The following is a 15,704-nucleotide window of genomic DNA, read 5'->3' as shown; positions in this document are numbered from 1 at the left end:
TATGAAAGTACTTCTCATATTATACATAAAAATTTCTTGTATATGCATACATGTGGTAAGTCAAAGACCACAAAACTGTACAGGAGCCATAAAAAAAATGGAATTTCAATATTATTTGGGTGAAAAAACTGTACACTGCCTATCAAAAAACGGTACAAAAAATGGTATATAATAAAATATCGCTTAAATTCTTCTGAAATTCCATCGTAATCATTGTAATAAACATCGTATATTTTATACCTACGAAGATCTTGGTCCGTATATTAAGTCATGTATATCAACATGAGTTGGCTCAATTTTTTTTCAATCAAGTTACGTATACGAAACATTAACAGTAATTAAGCACCCCTTAAAAAATAAAGCTACCTAAAGGGGTATTTGATACGAATTTATAGCAAGATAATTAACCCAATTGGCAGTTCACACCTTCTCACGCGATGGTTTGTGTTCACTACACAATTATCAGAGGGTCAAGTGTCAACACAGATGACGTTTTCCAGTGTCTCGCGAGCGAGAATGAGAGGAAAATGGCGGCATTTAGCGAGAAGTTCAAAATAATGTACATATTTTCATATTTCGTGAATTTTGGTGTCCCGCCGGTACACGATGAATGGGCTCGAAAAACTGTACATTTTGCGTACAGCCGGTACATATCACATGTATGTATATGGGTAATTCTTTTATTCAATTTAACTATCAATTTCATTATTTACATTCATTACTTATCATAAGTGAATAACAAAAGGGAATAACTTCTTTCAAAGCAGAGTAAATATTCCCATACATCATAATAGAAACCAATCCAAAATTCAGAACCTCTGTCTCAGGGGCGATGAATTTCACAATTTTGAAAGAAACACTCTTCCTTATTAAAACCATGCACTTAGTATATTTAAATATACTTAATATATTCAAAAGAGTCCTGTCGTAACTCCAGAATACTTTTCCCAGGGGCCATGAATATCACAGTTTTGGAAGAGGCATCTTTGCTCATCCTAACCATGCACTTAGTTTGTCCGCTAAATATCCTTAATGCACTTTCACTATATGACCAATGGAGCCATGTCCAAACTCCAGAGCCCCTAACCCAGAGGCCATGAATTTCACAATTTGGGTAGAGGGCTCAATACATATTAGAATCATGCCAACAGTTCAACAGCTTGATGTTCAGGAGTAAAGAAGAGAATTTTAAAAGATTGCATTAACTCTGATGGTTTTAGCCCACCCCTCAATGCACAACACACAATGCATGATGATCGACAAATGAAAACAGATAACAATAATTACTATGAAAATGCAACATGTTGATTAGCAATTTTTTTGAAAAAATGACTAAATATGACACTTCAACAGCTGAACATTGTCAAAAATCTCCCCTTTCATATACAAACAATAAACCTGGGAATGCAATAAAATTTAACATAATACTACCAACAGCATCTGTTCTTATTAAATTTGAATGGTTGTCAATTCCATTTGTTCCAGGCCTGAGTGAGCTACAGATCTGCAGTCACAGCATATCAATTCTAGACGTAGTCCATTAGAATCTCTTAGAGATTAACTTTCCTTATAACATATATGTATGTTACAGGTTGTATACAATTTAGGCTTTCATATATACATGTATAATTTACTAAAGCAGGAACCTACATGCATGTACATAAAATACTGTACATGTACATAAATTAGCATATTCAAAATTTAGTGCAATCACTGGGTATAGAGTTATTAGTGTATTCATGAATTAGCACTACATACTTCCGCGGCGTATATTGTATTTACATATGATTTTTTAACGATATTCTTGAATTAGCGCATCGCTGTCCACGCCAAAGCCGCTAAAATATGAAGCCCGCTTTCTTAAGTACACATGCAGTACTTGCATCTCCAGCAACATAAATTATCTACACTCTTCTTATAACTTAAACATTAAATAACCAAGGTGCAGCTTAAAATCAGTTTTCTTGAGTACAACCATTTATCATTTGAGCAATGGTTACAGTGCAAAAATGCCTTTGATGAAGTTCCATGGATTCTGTAAATTTATGCAATTACAACATTCAATGCACTTCAATCTCTATATCAAATTATAAATTTTTGAATTACATGCATTCCTTTCAATCACACAATTAGGCCTTAACAGAAACTGAAATTATCAAGAATTGAATTTATGAAATCAGAAGCATGACTGGACCACAAGAGAGAATGAAAAAATAGAAAGGGGAGACATATATGGCTGATAGCATAATTGTTCAGTCAAGCTTATGATAATAATGATAACAATAAAGAAGCTTAGATTACATTAGCTGCAGAACTGTAGCTCTCTGGTTGAGAAAATTCTGACTGTCGAACATCTGAGAGCTAAAGAACCAACCACTGTATTGTAAAAACCTTCAATTTACGACTCGCTTTTTTTGTCCCATGTGTGGGTATTTTTTCCTTATATGAAATGTGTTCCCCTGCTTAAAGCATGGTTAATTAACAGCTACCATGTTTGTGTAAAGATTTTCTCAGCAAATTTTACCAATGACCTCAGAAATCAAGTAATTTTTTTTTTGGGGGGGGGGGGGTCAAATATCATCTTTTATCATCTTTAAATGAAGACAAACAGTATGTGTATGTAAAAAAATTATCTATCACAAGGGTAGAATGCTAATGTTTTATAATCAACATTCCAATGCCACATATGGTTGTTTGGAACTGTTTAATTAAAGGTAAATAAAGAAACAAAATTAGGAGCAAAATATTTGGTTAATTAACATATACCATGCTTTGAACGGGGAAAGGCATGAAATTCAAGAAACAATACCCAAACTGAGCGACAAAAAAGCGGTGTTGTAAAACGAAGGTTTTTACAAAGCTTAGATATGCATTGGCGGATCCAGAGGGGGGGTTCCGGGGGTTGGAACCCCCCCTTTATTTTTGCAGAGAGAGAGATTTCTGTAAAATACATAATTTAACGTCTAATATTTTGATAAAATAAGTAGTTCAATCTCTGCCCTTTCTGCTCGCTAGATAAAGTGTCCCGTATTCCATCCTCCACGAACCTTCAGAACCTTGAACCCGGGCCCCGACCACCCACAAGTAACATGCAAGATTTCACTTTGCTATCATTGGAAGATTCCAGCGAACTTCAGCTATGCCATTTTTGGACCATCTTCTGAAGTAACTACATGTAACTTTAAAAAGTATGAATATAAATCTTTTGCTGTAGTTTTAATATGCAAGTTTTGATTTGGATGCTCCCCCATTTTGTTGCTGGATGTTCAAAATACGCAATTCAAGCATCTGAAACCAAAAAAGTGCGGAAAAGTAAGAGGACCCCCCACCCCTTACCCCGAAATAGGATGTAAGAATGTGGCGCACAGTTGTTGTTTTTTTTGGGGGGGTGGGGGGAGGGGTTAGCTTGTCAACTCTGTTCGGAGGTTGGCCCTATTGATAAACCATTGCTACGGATTTGAAGTGCCTGTGGAGTAATTTTATGCAAGAATGTTGGCGCACCGACCTGGAACCCCCCCTTTCAAAAATTGCTGGATCCGCCCCTGGATATGTAGCTCTATGGTTTAACAGGATTGGAGGACGAAGAAAACAGGGTCCAAAGGAAGACCAAAGGAAACATGGAAAGAGACCTAGAGAGGGAAAGGAAAAACTGTGGGGCGAAGCCGCTGTGAAAACTATACACATGCTATAAGGAGATCAAAATGGATAGGACCTATCCATGACGTGATTCTCCACGCGGAACGACAGAATTAAAATGTTGATACATGTATGATATGGTAAAGAAGATTGATTCTGAATCTTTTTTTTTTTTCTGTGTATAGTGGTTGAAAATTGTTACTGTGTCGAAATGGCAAATCACTAAAGTTATACCTTCGCGGGCCTCTTCTGTCCTCTTCTGTTGCATTACGAACCCGATTCAAAATTGACGTCAATCGATGTTTATGTCATTGAAAAGCCATAATGATGCTCTTAATGCGAGTCTTTAAAGTTTTAATGAGTCATAAATTTTAAATTTACAAGCAAAAAAAAAAATTTCTTGACATTTACTTTAATGTCCCGTTCACAGCTAGTTTTTAGCAAAGTTTAATAATAACCATTTTCCTAGCCTTCAGTAGTTCGATTGTACTTAAGTTTCACTAAGCAAACCTGATAACATTACAAAAAAAAAAAAAAAAAGAAAAAAGAAAAAGAAAAAAAAAGACAAAATATTTACATTGCAGGCATGTCTTTTAAATATAAAAAAAATGAACGTGATATATCATCGTCCAATTACATTGAAAAAAAAATATCCCGGCCCCAGGATCATAAAGCAGTCATAACAGGCCGGTAGCAACGGTTTCAAATGTGGGGGCCAAACTCCCTTAAAAGAGGTAAAAAGCAAATAAATTTTTTTTTTTTTTTTTTTAAAAAATGTAAAAAAGGAAGAAAAATAAATAAATTAATTAACTGTCCAAATCCTGGAATTTGCTCGACTTTCGGCAAGAAAAAAAAAGGCGGGAATGGCAACCAGTATCTAAATGAAAATTTACTATTATAACACTAGAATACTTTACCGGTAACCTAAGAAAAATTGGCGGGGGGGGGGGGGTCCCACCCGCGTTCTAGGGGCCTGTACACTTCATAAAATTTTCTATCATTCATTAAATTAATATTTATTATATACTGACACTTGAAAATTAACAACATAAAAGAGAGGCAATTTTTAATACCATTTCAAATTTCATGTGTTTTTGAAATTACATGTAAAACATACGACAATGTGCAAATTCTGAGTTAGGGGGCCTAATTCTAAAACTTTATCATGATCCTTGGGCCTGGAGAAAAATCAAGTCATTAACAAATTTCTATTAATAATGTTTACAAACAAATTAGAATTTACTTGTGGCGGAGAGAATCTCATTTCCGCGGATTTTAACTGTAACTGCAGTTAGGTTGTCTTACCCGGCCATTTCACGGGTTGACTTCTTCTCCTCGATGATTTTTGGAACTGATCTGTCGTCTGGTCATACTCGGATGGGAAGATTATATCTCTGTGACATATCCATGGCTCCATGAGCCCGAAAGACGCTCTCTCGTGAAACATGATTTTTTCGTTGTGTTCAGATATAAGTGTGAATATGAAGTACAAAGTTTATTCAATGGAAAGATGTAATCACGTGACTTTGTATGTCGGAAACAAGGTGAGGCAACCTACACAAGTACATTGAAAGAAAGTTAGCTCTAAAATGTCTTCCTCGACTACAAAATCACAAAGAAGTGGCAGGATATACTGAAGAAAACACAGTTTAGTACTCGAAATGAAAATGTTTGGAAGTTCACATGGAGTGTCTAGAAAAACAAATCGAACGCACTTTTTTCCCGATTAAAATCCTTAAATAATCAAGACAGAGTAACTTTCATAAATCATCTCAATTTTCCCATCAACAGAAAGTTTATTATCCAAGGACATTACCTGATGAAAACAGTTAACAACACAATAAAACGATAAACACCACATCAAACAATATATTTTTTCTCTCTCTCTAAACTTGACAATGCGAACAACTTCACGAAGGCGCCTCCATTGAGAAAATTATGAATAAATTTCTAGACACAACAATGTACCATATCATGTTGCAATAATAGTAAATGGATGTTTGGACATACATCTCCAAGATTTAAATACGAACGCTCCTTTCCTCAGGGACAAGTGGATGGCTCGATTGATATTGATTCCGTCAATGTTGTACTGTTTAGCTGATTCGTCCATCTTTATTGCCCGCCAAAGGACATAATCACAAAGTCAAAACAAAAGATTGTCTGCAACTTTTAATTTTTTTTAAACATTCTCTTTTTTTTAAACGTTAAGTTCTGCCTAGAGTTGATGGCAAAAACAAAAGGAATTCTGTTCTAACGTATTATTTCTTAGACAGTTCCTGATCGACTTGATTAATACACGCCTTTGTGTTACAGATTTGCGTGCAGAAAATGTTCAGTGTTTAGAATAAAAGACGATCTCTTTAGTAATTTCAAAAATAACAGAGCCTCGGTCCAGCATCCATTGAAACTTCGCCATTTTGCACATCGATGCTACGTTATTTAAAATCAACCCTCGAACACTCAAGGGGACAATGTCGATAACCTTGAACCCACCTGTTATTTGTAGTCACCAGTCAGGCAGCACTAGTGCCTGAGTCCTCAAAGGTTTACATGCCATTGTGCAAGAACACGGTGACCTAAGCTTGTGATACTTTTTACTCCCGGACTTAACCGGAATCGGTTATAAAATCAGTTTTGTTTTTGCAGCTTTAAAAAATTGCCAAGCAGTGGAATGCGAAATCGCACGCAACAATTGGATTTTCCTCCTTTTCAAGTGGATTTTTTTTTTTTTTTTTGAAGATTTTTGATAACGCAACACGACGTGAAAATTAATCATGATGAAATTACACTGTGGTCTGGGTGTCTTGTTTTCTCGATGTCGCTGGATTATCAGAAGTTTCATAAAAATTACATTTATACGGCTAAACTAATTACTCATCAAATACTAAGAAGTCCTTGTTTTTTCACTCAGATTTGGGATCATGTGTTTCATTATATAAAATGGATCATACTTGGTCAAAGAACGATGTATTAGATTTTTTTTTATTTGTGGTCGTATGGTAATAATCTGTGAATAAAATATGATAGAATAATAGTATTATCTATCGTTAAATAATAAAGAAAAACCCAAAATGCCCGAATTTTTTTTATATGATACAGCTATATATTGGCATTAAACTATCTTTACAACGGTTTTTATTTATAAAAAAAAAATGAGTTTGAAAGACGAACTTCGAGTTTCATATTCTGTTAACATTGTAAAATGAAACCTTGCTTTTTCTTTCGTAGTTATAAATTCAAATAAAAATCATTTTACACCACACACACACACACACAGAGAGAGAGAGAGAGAGAGAGAGAGAGAGAGAGAGAGAGAGAGAGAGAGAGCCTGTTGTATCATTTAAGAAGCACCGTTCCTCAAAAGTATTTTTAATTAAACAGTTGTGCATTCCATTACAAAGCTATTAACATTTTAAGCACTTTCCCTGGTGTAAACACAAAGGGCATTACACAAACATTGCGATGTTCGCGCAAGCAATGCAGGTAAACAATGTTGCTGCTTGCCCGTGCCAGCTTTTTTGCTACAAGACTTGAAAGAAATCATTAGGGAAATACTTTTTTCATCTTAAGGGGCTGCAAATTTCAAAGTATTGAGCAAAACAAAGAAAACAGTTCAATATTGCCAAAATCAATGAAATTTTATTTTGGTTCTTGCATGTTTGACAATTTTCAAATGCAACACTTCAGAGGCAAAAGCTATCAGAATTCATGCATTTTGCATTGATCGGTTTTAGAAATCTGATGTAAATCTGGAAAAATATATCTAGGTCATGTAAAATCAATAATTACAATGCTATATAGCGAGACATAGCAAGAGTTACGATTTACTACAAGACTAGCGGCTCGCAGAATGAAAATTTAATAGTCATGGTAGGATTTATTATAATACTGCAGTAGTGAATTAAACAGTTAAAAGCATATTTTTTAATTGGCTTTAAAAAAAGGACCGAAGCTCCATGTCTTCTATGTATGTCAAGGTAGCAATATGCTAGAGCTTTAAGCCGCAATTGCTAAGGTCATATAAATATTTAAAATTCTCACAAACTTTACACTATGTAAAATCTATAGATCAAAAAAAGGTGTTGCTTTACAGGGGATAGAAGAGATCTTGTTTTATCCGTTCCCACAAACATTAGTTTGGAACAGCTGATTTCAAGAAACATATTATATTAATATACGTATTTGAACATAAATTATCCATTAATTGTCCTCCTGTAGAAGTTAAATCACAAAAAGAAATCATTATTCATTTATCTTCTTAGATCTAAAAAATGTTTTATTTACCAAAAGAGCATTATCAGAAACACAAAAATTTGAATGAATTAATAAAAAAGTACTAAACAAGAACCTAAATCAATCAGTTCTATTATAATTTGTTTAAATGTTTTAAAACGGACAAGTAACATATATACACTTACTTATTCAAATTTAATCGACCCCACAAGTCGGTACGTCGCACAAAGCTTGAGGTTAATGTCAGAGAGTACATTTCTCGAAAAAGTAGTCTACTAGAGTTTGGTTACAAAATTCATATTTGAATACATATTAAGCCGTTTTATCATAAAAAAGGTTCATGGTATTGTAACCCACGCATGGGCGGCGCTGCATTGAGCATGCACAAACAGAAACGCACAAAAGGAGTGTGGAAAAGATGTGTACCTGGTATCATGTAAATTTTGAATTTACGAGGTGGAAAAAAAAATGCAAAATTTACTTACATCCACCTAGTAAATTCAAAGTTTACAACACTGGCAGCATTCTAACAGAGAAAATCCATCTCTGTTTTCTGCAGTTTTAAATGAAAAAAGAAAATTCGCTGTAAAACACTATGATTCGTTACAAGTAATTCCATTACATTTAAGTATGTAACTTAAGACTCAGAAAACCCCCAAAATTCCATCAAAACTATTAACCTTCACTCTACCTTGTATGAATATCCAAAATACTTCCTCATACAACAACTATTCAAAAAACAACTTATGAAAAGTAGGAATTTCAAATTTGAAAGGAAACTTCTATTCATTTATTTCTCTCTGTTTTTTCCTTCCAAGACAAATTCGGCAATACCTTTTGAAGGATGGTTCTTTCCCTTACATCTCGTCTTAGAGCACCTATTCTCCAGCGCAGGGAAGGTATCACAGGACACAAATAGCTTGCTTTCATCATGCAGTAAATGTACTTGGTCCAAATTACCAGCCGAGGCACTCAAGGACATAACACAGTTTAATTTAGGAGTAACCGAAGTGGACCCCTGCTTCAAACTATAATTGCACAACTCTTATTTCCCTTCTTCCTCCAAATGTCTCCTGTGTATACAATGACAGTGAGAGAAAGAAAATAAGCCAAAGTGACATGCGAATATTCCTCCGACTTTTAACATTTAGATATGTTAATCCCACTACATTTACAAACAAATCCGCGATGCATTATACCAGTCTTTGCGGACGGGAGCGGCAGGGTTCCTCAATCATTGACCACCAGTTCAAAAAGGGGACTAGTGCAGACCAACTTGGCGAAAACAATTTCTAAACGCACTCATTGAGAATTATTGCTATTTTTTCTTCACGTTTTAAAACATTGAAGACTCCCTTCTCCTGTTACTGTTTCATCGGCTGGTTAATTAGAAGATGAGGCGTTAAAACACATAACAGTATGTCTGTTGCTTCATTTCGTCGTTATTTTCCTAGCGTTTTTCAATTAAGGCGAATGCACACAAAATCTAAAATCTGTCCTTCTATTTCGAAAAAATAAAAACTATCAGCTTAAGCAATCGTAGTTTAGCTTTTGTTCTCATGCTTTATTCATCTTCTGGTCTTAGTAACAAAAATCGACATGGATACGAAAACTAGGAGCATGCATTTATTCACCGTTTCCCGCGATAAGTAAATCCTCTAACTTTACATGTATTGCTTTATCTTGATCACTAATGCAGATGATTTCAGCCTATCATAACTTTGATTGTTCCGCCATTCCTTAAAAAATCTTTGATCTCCTGAATAATAGATCTCCAAACTACAAATTTCTCCAAATTACCATCAGTATGCTCCTTTATACAGCAATCTCATGCAAACAAATCACAATAAACCACAAAATGCTGCCTCCCTGTGCCAATGTGAAAGTTTCACTCGCTCAATCCATACTGTCTATTGTTTCACAATGTAACATATAAACTTCTCTATTTTACGACGAAAGAAAATGACTATATTTAACTTCTAAATAATTAGTCTGCGACAAAGTTAATTTGGATGACAAAAATACTTGTCGCTATAGCTACCCAACCAAGTTTTGTTTTATCTGGCTCTGATAGAATTTTTGTCGTCTATTACTGTAGTATTTAACAGTGGCAACGAGGAACCTTTTATTTTTGTCCGTGTTGATCGGCGACAGATTGATGCCTCGACTCTCTGATTTATGTTTAAACTTCAAGCCGCCTAGATGATACCTAACACGTCATATGACGTTCAGGGTGTCAATAAACAGCCAATGGTTATAATAGATGCCACGATCTAATCAGAACAACATAAAAGTTACACCTAGACGACATTAATCCCTTCTTCATTTAGCGTAATGAGGCTGAACTTTTCACTGCATCGACAGGGGAAAAAATGAAACGGTAAATTGACGGCATTTAGTGAATATTCTTTTAATAAGAATAAAAATCTGGACAATTATTGTTTTGAATGCAAATTCAGTAACTTGTAATGTGGGAGAAACTGCAGATAGAAATGAAAAAAAAAACAAAACAAAAAAAAAAAAAACAATACAGCGCATCGTTACTATACTTAAGAAAACTGTCACGGAATTTAAAAAAAAAGTTTAAAAGAAAAAGATTTACGTAAGGAAAATTAATTCTAAGGATTCTACAATGTCCCAGAGGACATAAATAGAACGGTATTGATTTATTCCAAGAAGACGCCTGAAGCCCAGAAAAGTTTCGATCATATTTTTTTGTTTTAATTGCAATCTTCATTTTAAATGCCGAACATGTGTTGATAACTTTGCAATTCAAGAAGCAATTCAAGAATTTCATGAATTTGATAACATCGCAATTTAAGAATTGTATGAATTGCGTCATGCTGTAAAAGCGTTTAGAACATTTTTTAATTAATAATTATGCAAAGGTTAAAATCTTGAAAGATGTTTACGTTGAATTTTTGACATGCACTTAGAATGTTACTGATTAATTGACCAGAAATTCCAAATGTGGAGTCAAAATACTTTTGCAAGATGACCGATGTAGTATGGTCAGTTGTAGTTGAAATGAGAGAAATCTCTTTGAGGTGTTCTCCACTGAAATTTCTTGTAGCCCTTAGTTCTATTTTTAAGTAATAGTACATGTAAATGGTAAGCGACTCGAACTTTATAAAAAGTATGTAAGTCAAAAGCATTTCACCAACTTCAATAAATGCCTTAAGCTTCTTTTTCAGGATATCTTCGTGGGGAGACATTTCCGTTAAAACGCCATCAAAGTACTTCAATCAAAATAATTTGCTTAAAAGATTTTAAAATCCACCATGGTTCGATTTAAGAGCAAATATGAATTAATCATACTGTACATATACTGCCTTTTATGTTTGCAACTTGGGCAAAGAAATCGGTAGAGCTTCTTTTTACAGGTTATTCTTAATTATATTTGAAAAACCCTCTTTCCAGATACAGTGACTTCTCGATACACACATAAAAACTGTTGACACACACACACAAATCAGTTCTTCAGCAAAGCTTCAATCGCAAAACGCTACACACTTGAGTGGTTAGTAAAATGACGTGCTCTGGGAATTGAACTCGACAGAAATTTTTCACGCTGGATTTTCCGAGTTCATCGCTTTTCAATTGTTAGAAGCATTGCATGGGATAAAATCTCTATGGAATTTAACCAGTCAGTGTTTGTACTTTAAGCTGTAAATGTTTCCCTACATAATAATAAAAAAGATTCCTTTCAAAGAAAATGATGAAGCTGCATAAAACTCGGATAATTAACATGCGTTCAACTTTTTTAAAATAAGAAATAGCAAAAAAAAAAAAAAAAAAAAAAAAAAAAAAAAAAAAAAAAAAAGACCCCATGAACGAATTACCCTTTCCCTTACATTCATGTAAGTTTTCCCCCCGAAGCAATCAATCTCGAATTAACTTTCGCCAAATGTTGGACACAACTAGTCAAATATTTGAAAACAAATTGAGAAACCTGATATTTGAACACGAAGGGACTCGTCTACCGGATCGCTTATAATAAATTAAAAATGAATCTACTTTTAAGACACTTTAAAGGTTGTTTTATGAAAGATGTTGTCACTTTCAGGCAAGAGCAAGGGACGAAAGTCGCCATCTTGGATCTTCCTGATCAATTTGGATAGATGAACCTCCAAATCGATGAAATTGTACTCGTCTTCTGTTGGTAGCATGGGACGATCGACAAACATCAGCATTTAGGAAAATCATCACTCTGGCGAATTGTACCATAATGTTCAATGAAATAAATTTTTAAATTAAAGTACAAAAGTAAGTGCTGAAGTGGGTTGGGTTTTTCCCCTTCCAAAATTGCGACTTTGGTCCCTTGTTGAGTTTATGTCCATAGGTGTTGGGTGTGTGTTTGTGTTTTGAAATTGGGTCAACTTCTACTTCTTTTTTGCCTGAACGTATATGAACTCATTTAAACCTGCCTCTAATTTTTGTAAGTGCATTCATTAAAAAAATGTATTCCTCAAACCGTTCTTTTCAAGATCCGGCTTTAAAAACTTTATCCTCTATAAAAGGAAAATACATGTATGTAAATAAAAATTTTCCAAAGAATAAACAACTGTATTTCCGACCTTGTCCAAAAAAAAAGAAGATTCCAACAAACTTGTTAACTTGATAGAATATAGGTAATTCAAATGAGCAAATACTTTTTTTTAAAGTTCTACAGAGTGAAAGTGGAAGTTGTAGAGAAGAATATAAGGCATGAAAATAAAATGCTAAACAGTGCAAGAAATCAAAGAATATATTACATAAGTAACCAAAATCCACGGATGCTGTCCATTAATTTTCCAAGTCAGGCACGTACATGTAGTATCGGGGTGGGTTGGGTGGGGGTGGGGGTGGTGGTGCAAGCCCCAAATTCTCTCCAAACATAATCTTACTGTTTTTGAAAATGTTCATTAAAAGGTTGAAAGGTCGGTACCTTCACGTTTTTGCCCAATCATTATATGTAAAAATTGTTGTTTTCAATCTGGATTTGAAAATTATTACATGACATTTGTAGTTGTTTCATTTTCAACTTCATATTGAAAATTAATAAACGACATTACAGTGTCTAAAAATTATTTTTCTTGAACTTTGATCGATGTTCATTAAAAGCCAAATGCCTCCAACATGCATGTTTTATTTTCACGCATAAAATCTATAGTTTCCTAACGCCGAATCAGAAAGAAATCTTCTATATGAAGGTGAATTTAATGTGCAGCTATATCCCCCTACTACCCCATTTCTTCAAAGAAACTTTCTTCCGACCCCAACTCTTGGCTACATCACTTTTAAGCAATGCAGATATTCTCTACCAAATTTAGAATTTATTCTATTTAAATACATGTATAATAATAAAAATAGTTTATTTGTTTATAGTTTATTTGACAAAATAACATGAGATGCATGCAATCATGAAAATTCGCACAACTGTATTCGTAGAATGACTTGCAAATTATTCCAACATGTATGCTTCACAGTAAACAGCATACATGCATTTATAAGCTGTAATTGTTTCTTTAAAGAATAAGTTTGACAGTGTGCTAGAAATCGCATTTTAAAAACATAGGTAATCAAAGATTACGGAGCTCACCTCGACGGATGTTATCCATAAATAAGGCGAATCTCAAACCAATTTTTCTATTTTGTGTGCATCCTGGGATCAATATTCATGCAAGTTTGATTTAAGTTCGACATATAGTTACTTTGGAATGGAAATGCTCCAAAAACTTTTACCTGTTCACTCATCGATAAAATGTAGGTTAGTTCCAACAGCCAATTTTGGTAAGTCCATCCCTTCTTGCATCATCCATGCAAGTCTCACAATAACAGGTCATATAGTTTCAGACTACTCCAAAAACAATACCCTGGTCAGTCATTTGGAAAATATAGATCAAAACCAGCATCCGAATTAAGTATGTTAGATTCAACCCCTAAATACATCATTCATGCTAGTTTGGTTCAGGTAGTGCAAAAATTCACTCATCTGGAAAATATTAGTCAAAACCAATATCTGAAGCAGATAGGTAGTGTGATAGTGTGCATCCCTAGATGCATCATCCATTTAAGTTTGGTTTAGATCGGTCTTATAGGTATTTGCTCGAAAAACTTAATTCTGGTCATTCATCAGGAAAATGTAGGTCAGATCCAGCAACTGAAGCAAGTCTGGTAGTGTTCATCCCTAGATGCATCATCTATGCAAGTTTGGTCCAGGTAGGGCTTACAGTTACTTGGGAATGGACTTGCTCCTAAAACTTTGTCCGGGACGCCGACGCGAACACAGACGCTGGGGGTATAGCATAAGATCATCTCGACTTCGTCGAGGTGAGCTAAAAAAAAAATTAATCAAGAAAAAAAACTAGTTAATCACTTCGAATATTTTAGCATTGGAGTAACGAAAACAACGTAGTTTCTCCTATTTATTCAGAGAGAACATAATCAATAAAATTCTTGTAAGTAGTTTTTCGCCTTTTCGTCGTATTTACGCAATAATTGTAATGATTCATGGAAACTAAAAACACATCCACAATTAATTTTCCAAGATTTCGTCTTCTCTTGTTAAAAACAAAAACAAAACACTCCTCTCGCCCTCTCAACTGATTAACCTTCTTCTCGACCAACTTCAGATTTTGCACTGTTACCAAATGAAATCTGTTTAAATGATATCATGGATATCTTTTTCTCTGTTCGTTAAACCCTTTTATCATCAATTACTTCATAAAAATCGCAAAACCTTTCATTAAGCCATATTAGGATTCGTATTCGTATCGACCTTTAACAAGCAAATAGTCCGAATCTATTGATGTATTATAGATTAAACAGTGAAAAAAGATTATGCAGGGAAGTCATTCAGGAATGGGTCGACCTGTACTGTAAACAAAGACCGTTTGAAATCAACAAAAACAGCCGTTAGAGGTTAATAGAATTCAACTGATCACATACCCTAGTAAGACATCTACATCTAGTGTATAAAGCCAAAATCCTCAATAACAGCTGTGGCCAGATATTTCATATAAAAATCACACAGACTCGATTATTGAATGCAGTTCAGCCAAGCTATGTTTGATCTTAGTAATCTAGACATATTGGCAGAAATTCGAAATTTAATCAAAAAGAAGCAGACAGAAAAATGCACATTAACCCATTATATGACAGAATTTAGGATTCCGGGGGATCATAATTTAACCTTGATCGGTGTGGTCATATTTCACGATTATTTCGAAACAAGGTCTCGATATGTTGGTCTTTTTCAGAAAATAGGATGGAAGCAAATAACACAGAGTAGTTCTCGCCATCAGCTAAGCCGACATAGAGATTGCACTTAACATTAGATCAACGTTAGATCTTCAAATTTAACACTTAAATGATAGATCTTCACAATGCAACACATATCGTTAGATCTTTACGATGTATCATTCAATGATCATTCCATCTTCACAATGTAACACTTATCATTAGATCTTCACTATGTATCAACGTTAGATTTTCAAAGTCTAACAATGTTTTATCTTCACAATGTAATACTTAACGATAGATCTTCACAATGTAATACTAAGATCTAAACAATGTAACAGCATTAGATCTTAAAGATGTAACAAGGTTAGTACTTCAAAATTTATCAGAAGTGCATGGTTTTTTTTTTAATTACCAAAACTTTAATACGATTTAAAACTCTGCGTTCTGTGTGTTTGTCGCTTAAGACAATTGGAAAGGTTTAATTGTCAGGGAGACTTTTACACTTTACTGATACATTTATAATGCTGCTTTTAAGTTTTTACTGTTTTGAAAGTTTGTTTCAAGATGAAACAAATAAAATTTAATTCTAAGTAAACATGCAAGCAGTT

At 34.2% G+C, this 15,704-nt stretch overlaps 1 protein-coding gene across 1 annotated transcript in view; it reads right to left on the bottom strand.

Annotated features, from left to right (window-relative positions):
- LOC133181041 (uncharacterized) overlaps positions 1-15,704 on the bottom strand; it is a 114,774-nt gene that overhangs the window by 67,927 nt on the left and 31,143 nt on the right. The window lies entirely within an intron of this gene.

Source organism: Saccostrea echinata, unplaced genomic scaffold (genome assembly GCF_033153115.1).
Source record: "Saccostrea echinata isolate AGI-Se365-2 ecotype Australia unplaced genomic scaffold, CSIRO_AGI_Sech_v1 ptg000008l, whole genome shotgun sequence".
NCBI lineage: Eukaryota > Metazoa > Mollusca > Bivalvia > Ostreida > Ostreidae > Saccostrea > Saccostrea echinata.
The sequence above is the reverse complement of the archived record's forward strand: the minus strand, read 5'-3'. Positions and strand labels throughout refer to the sequence as shown.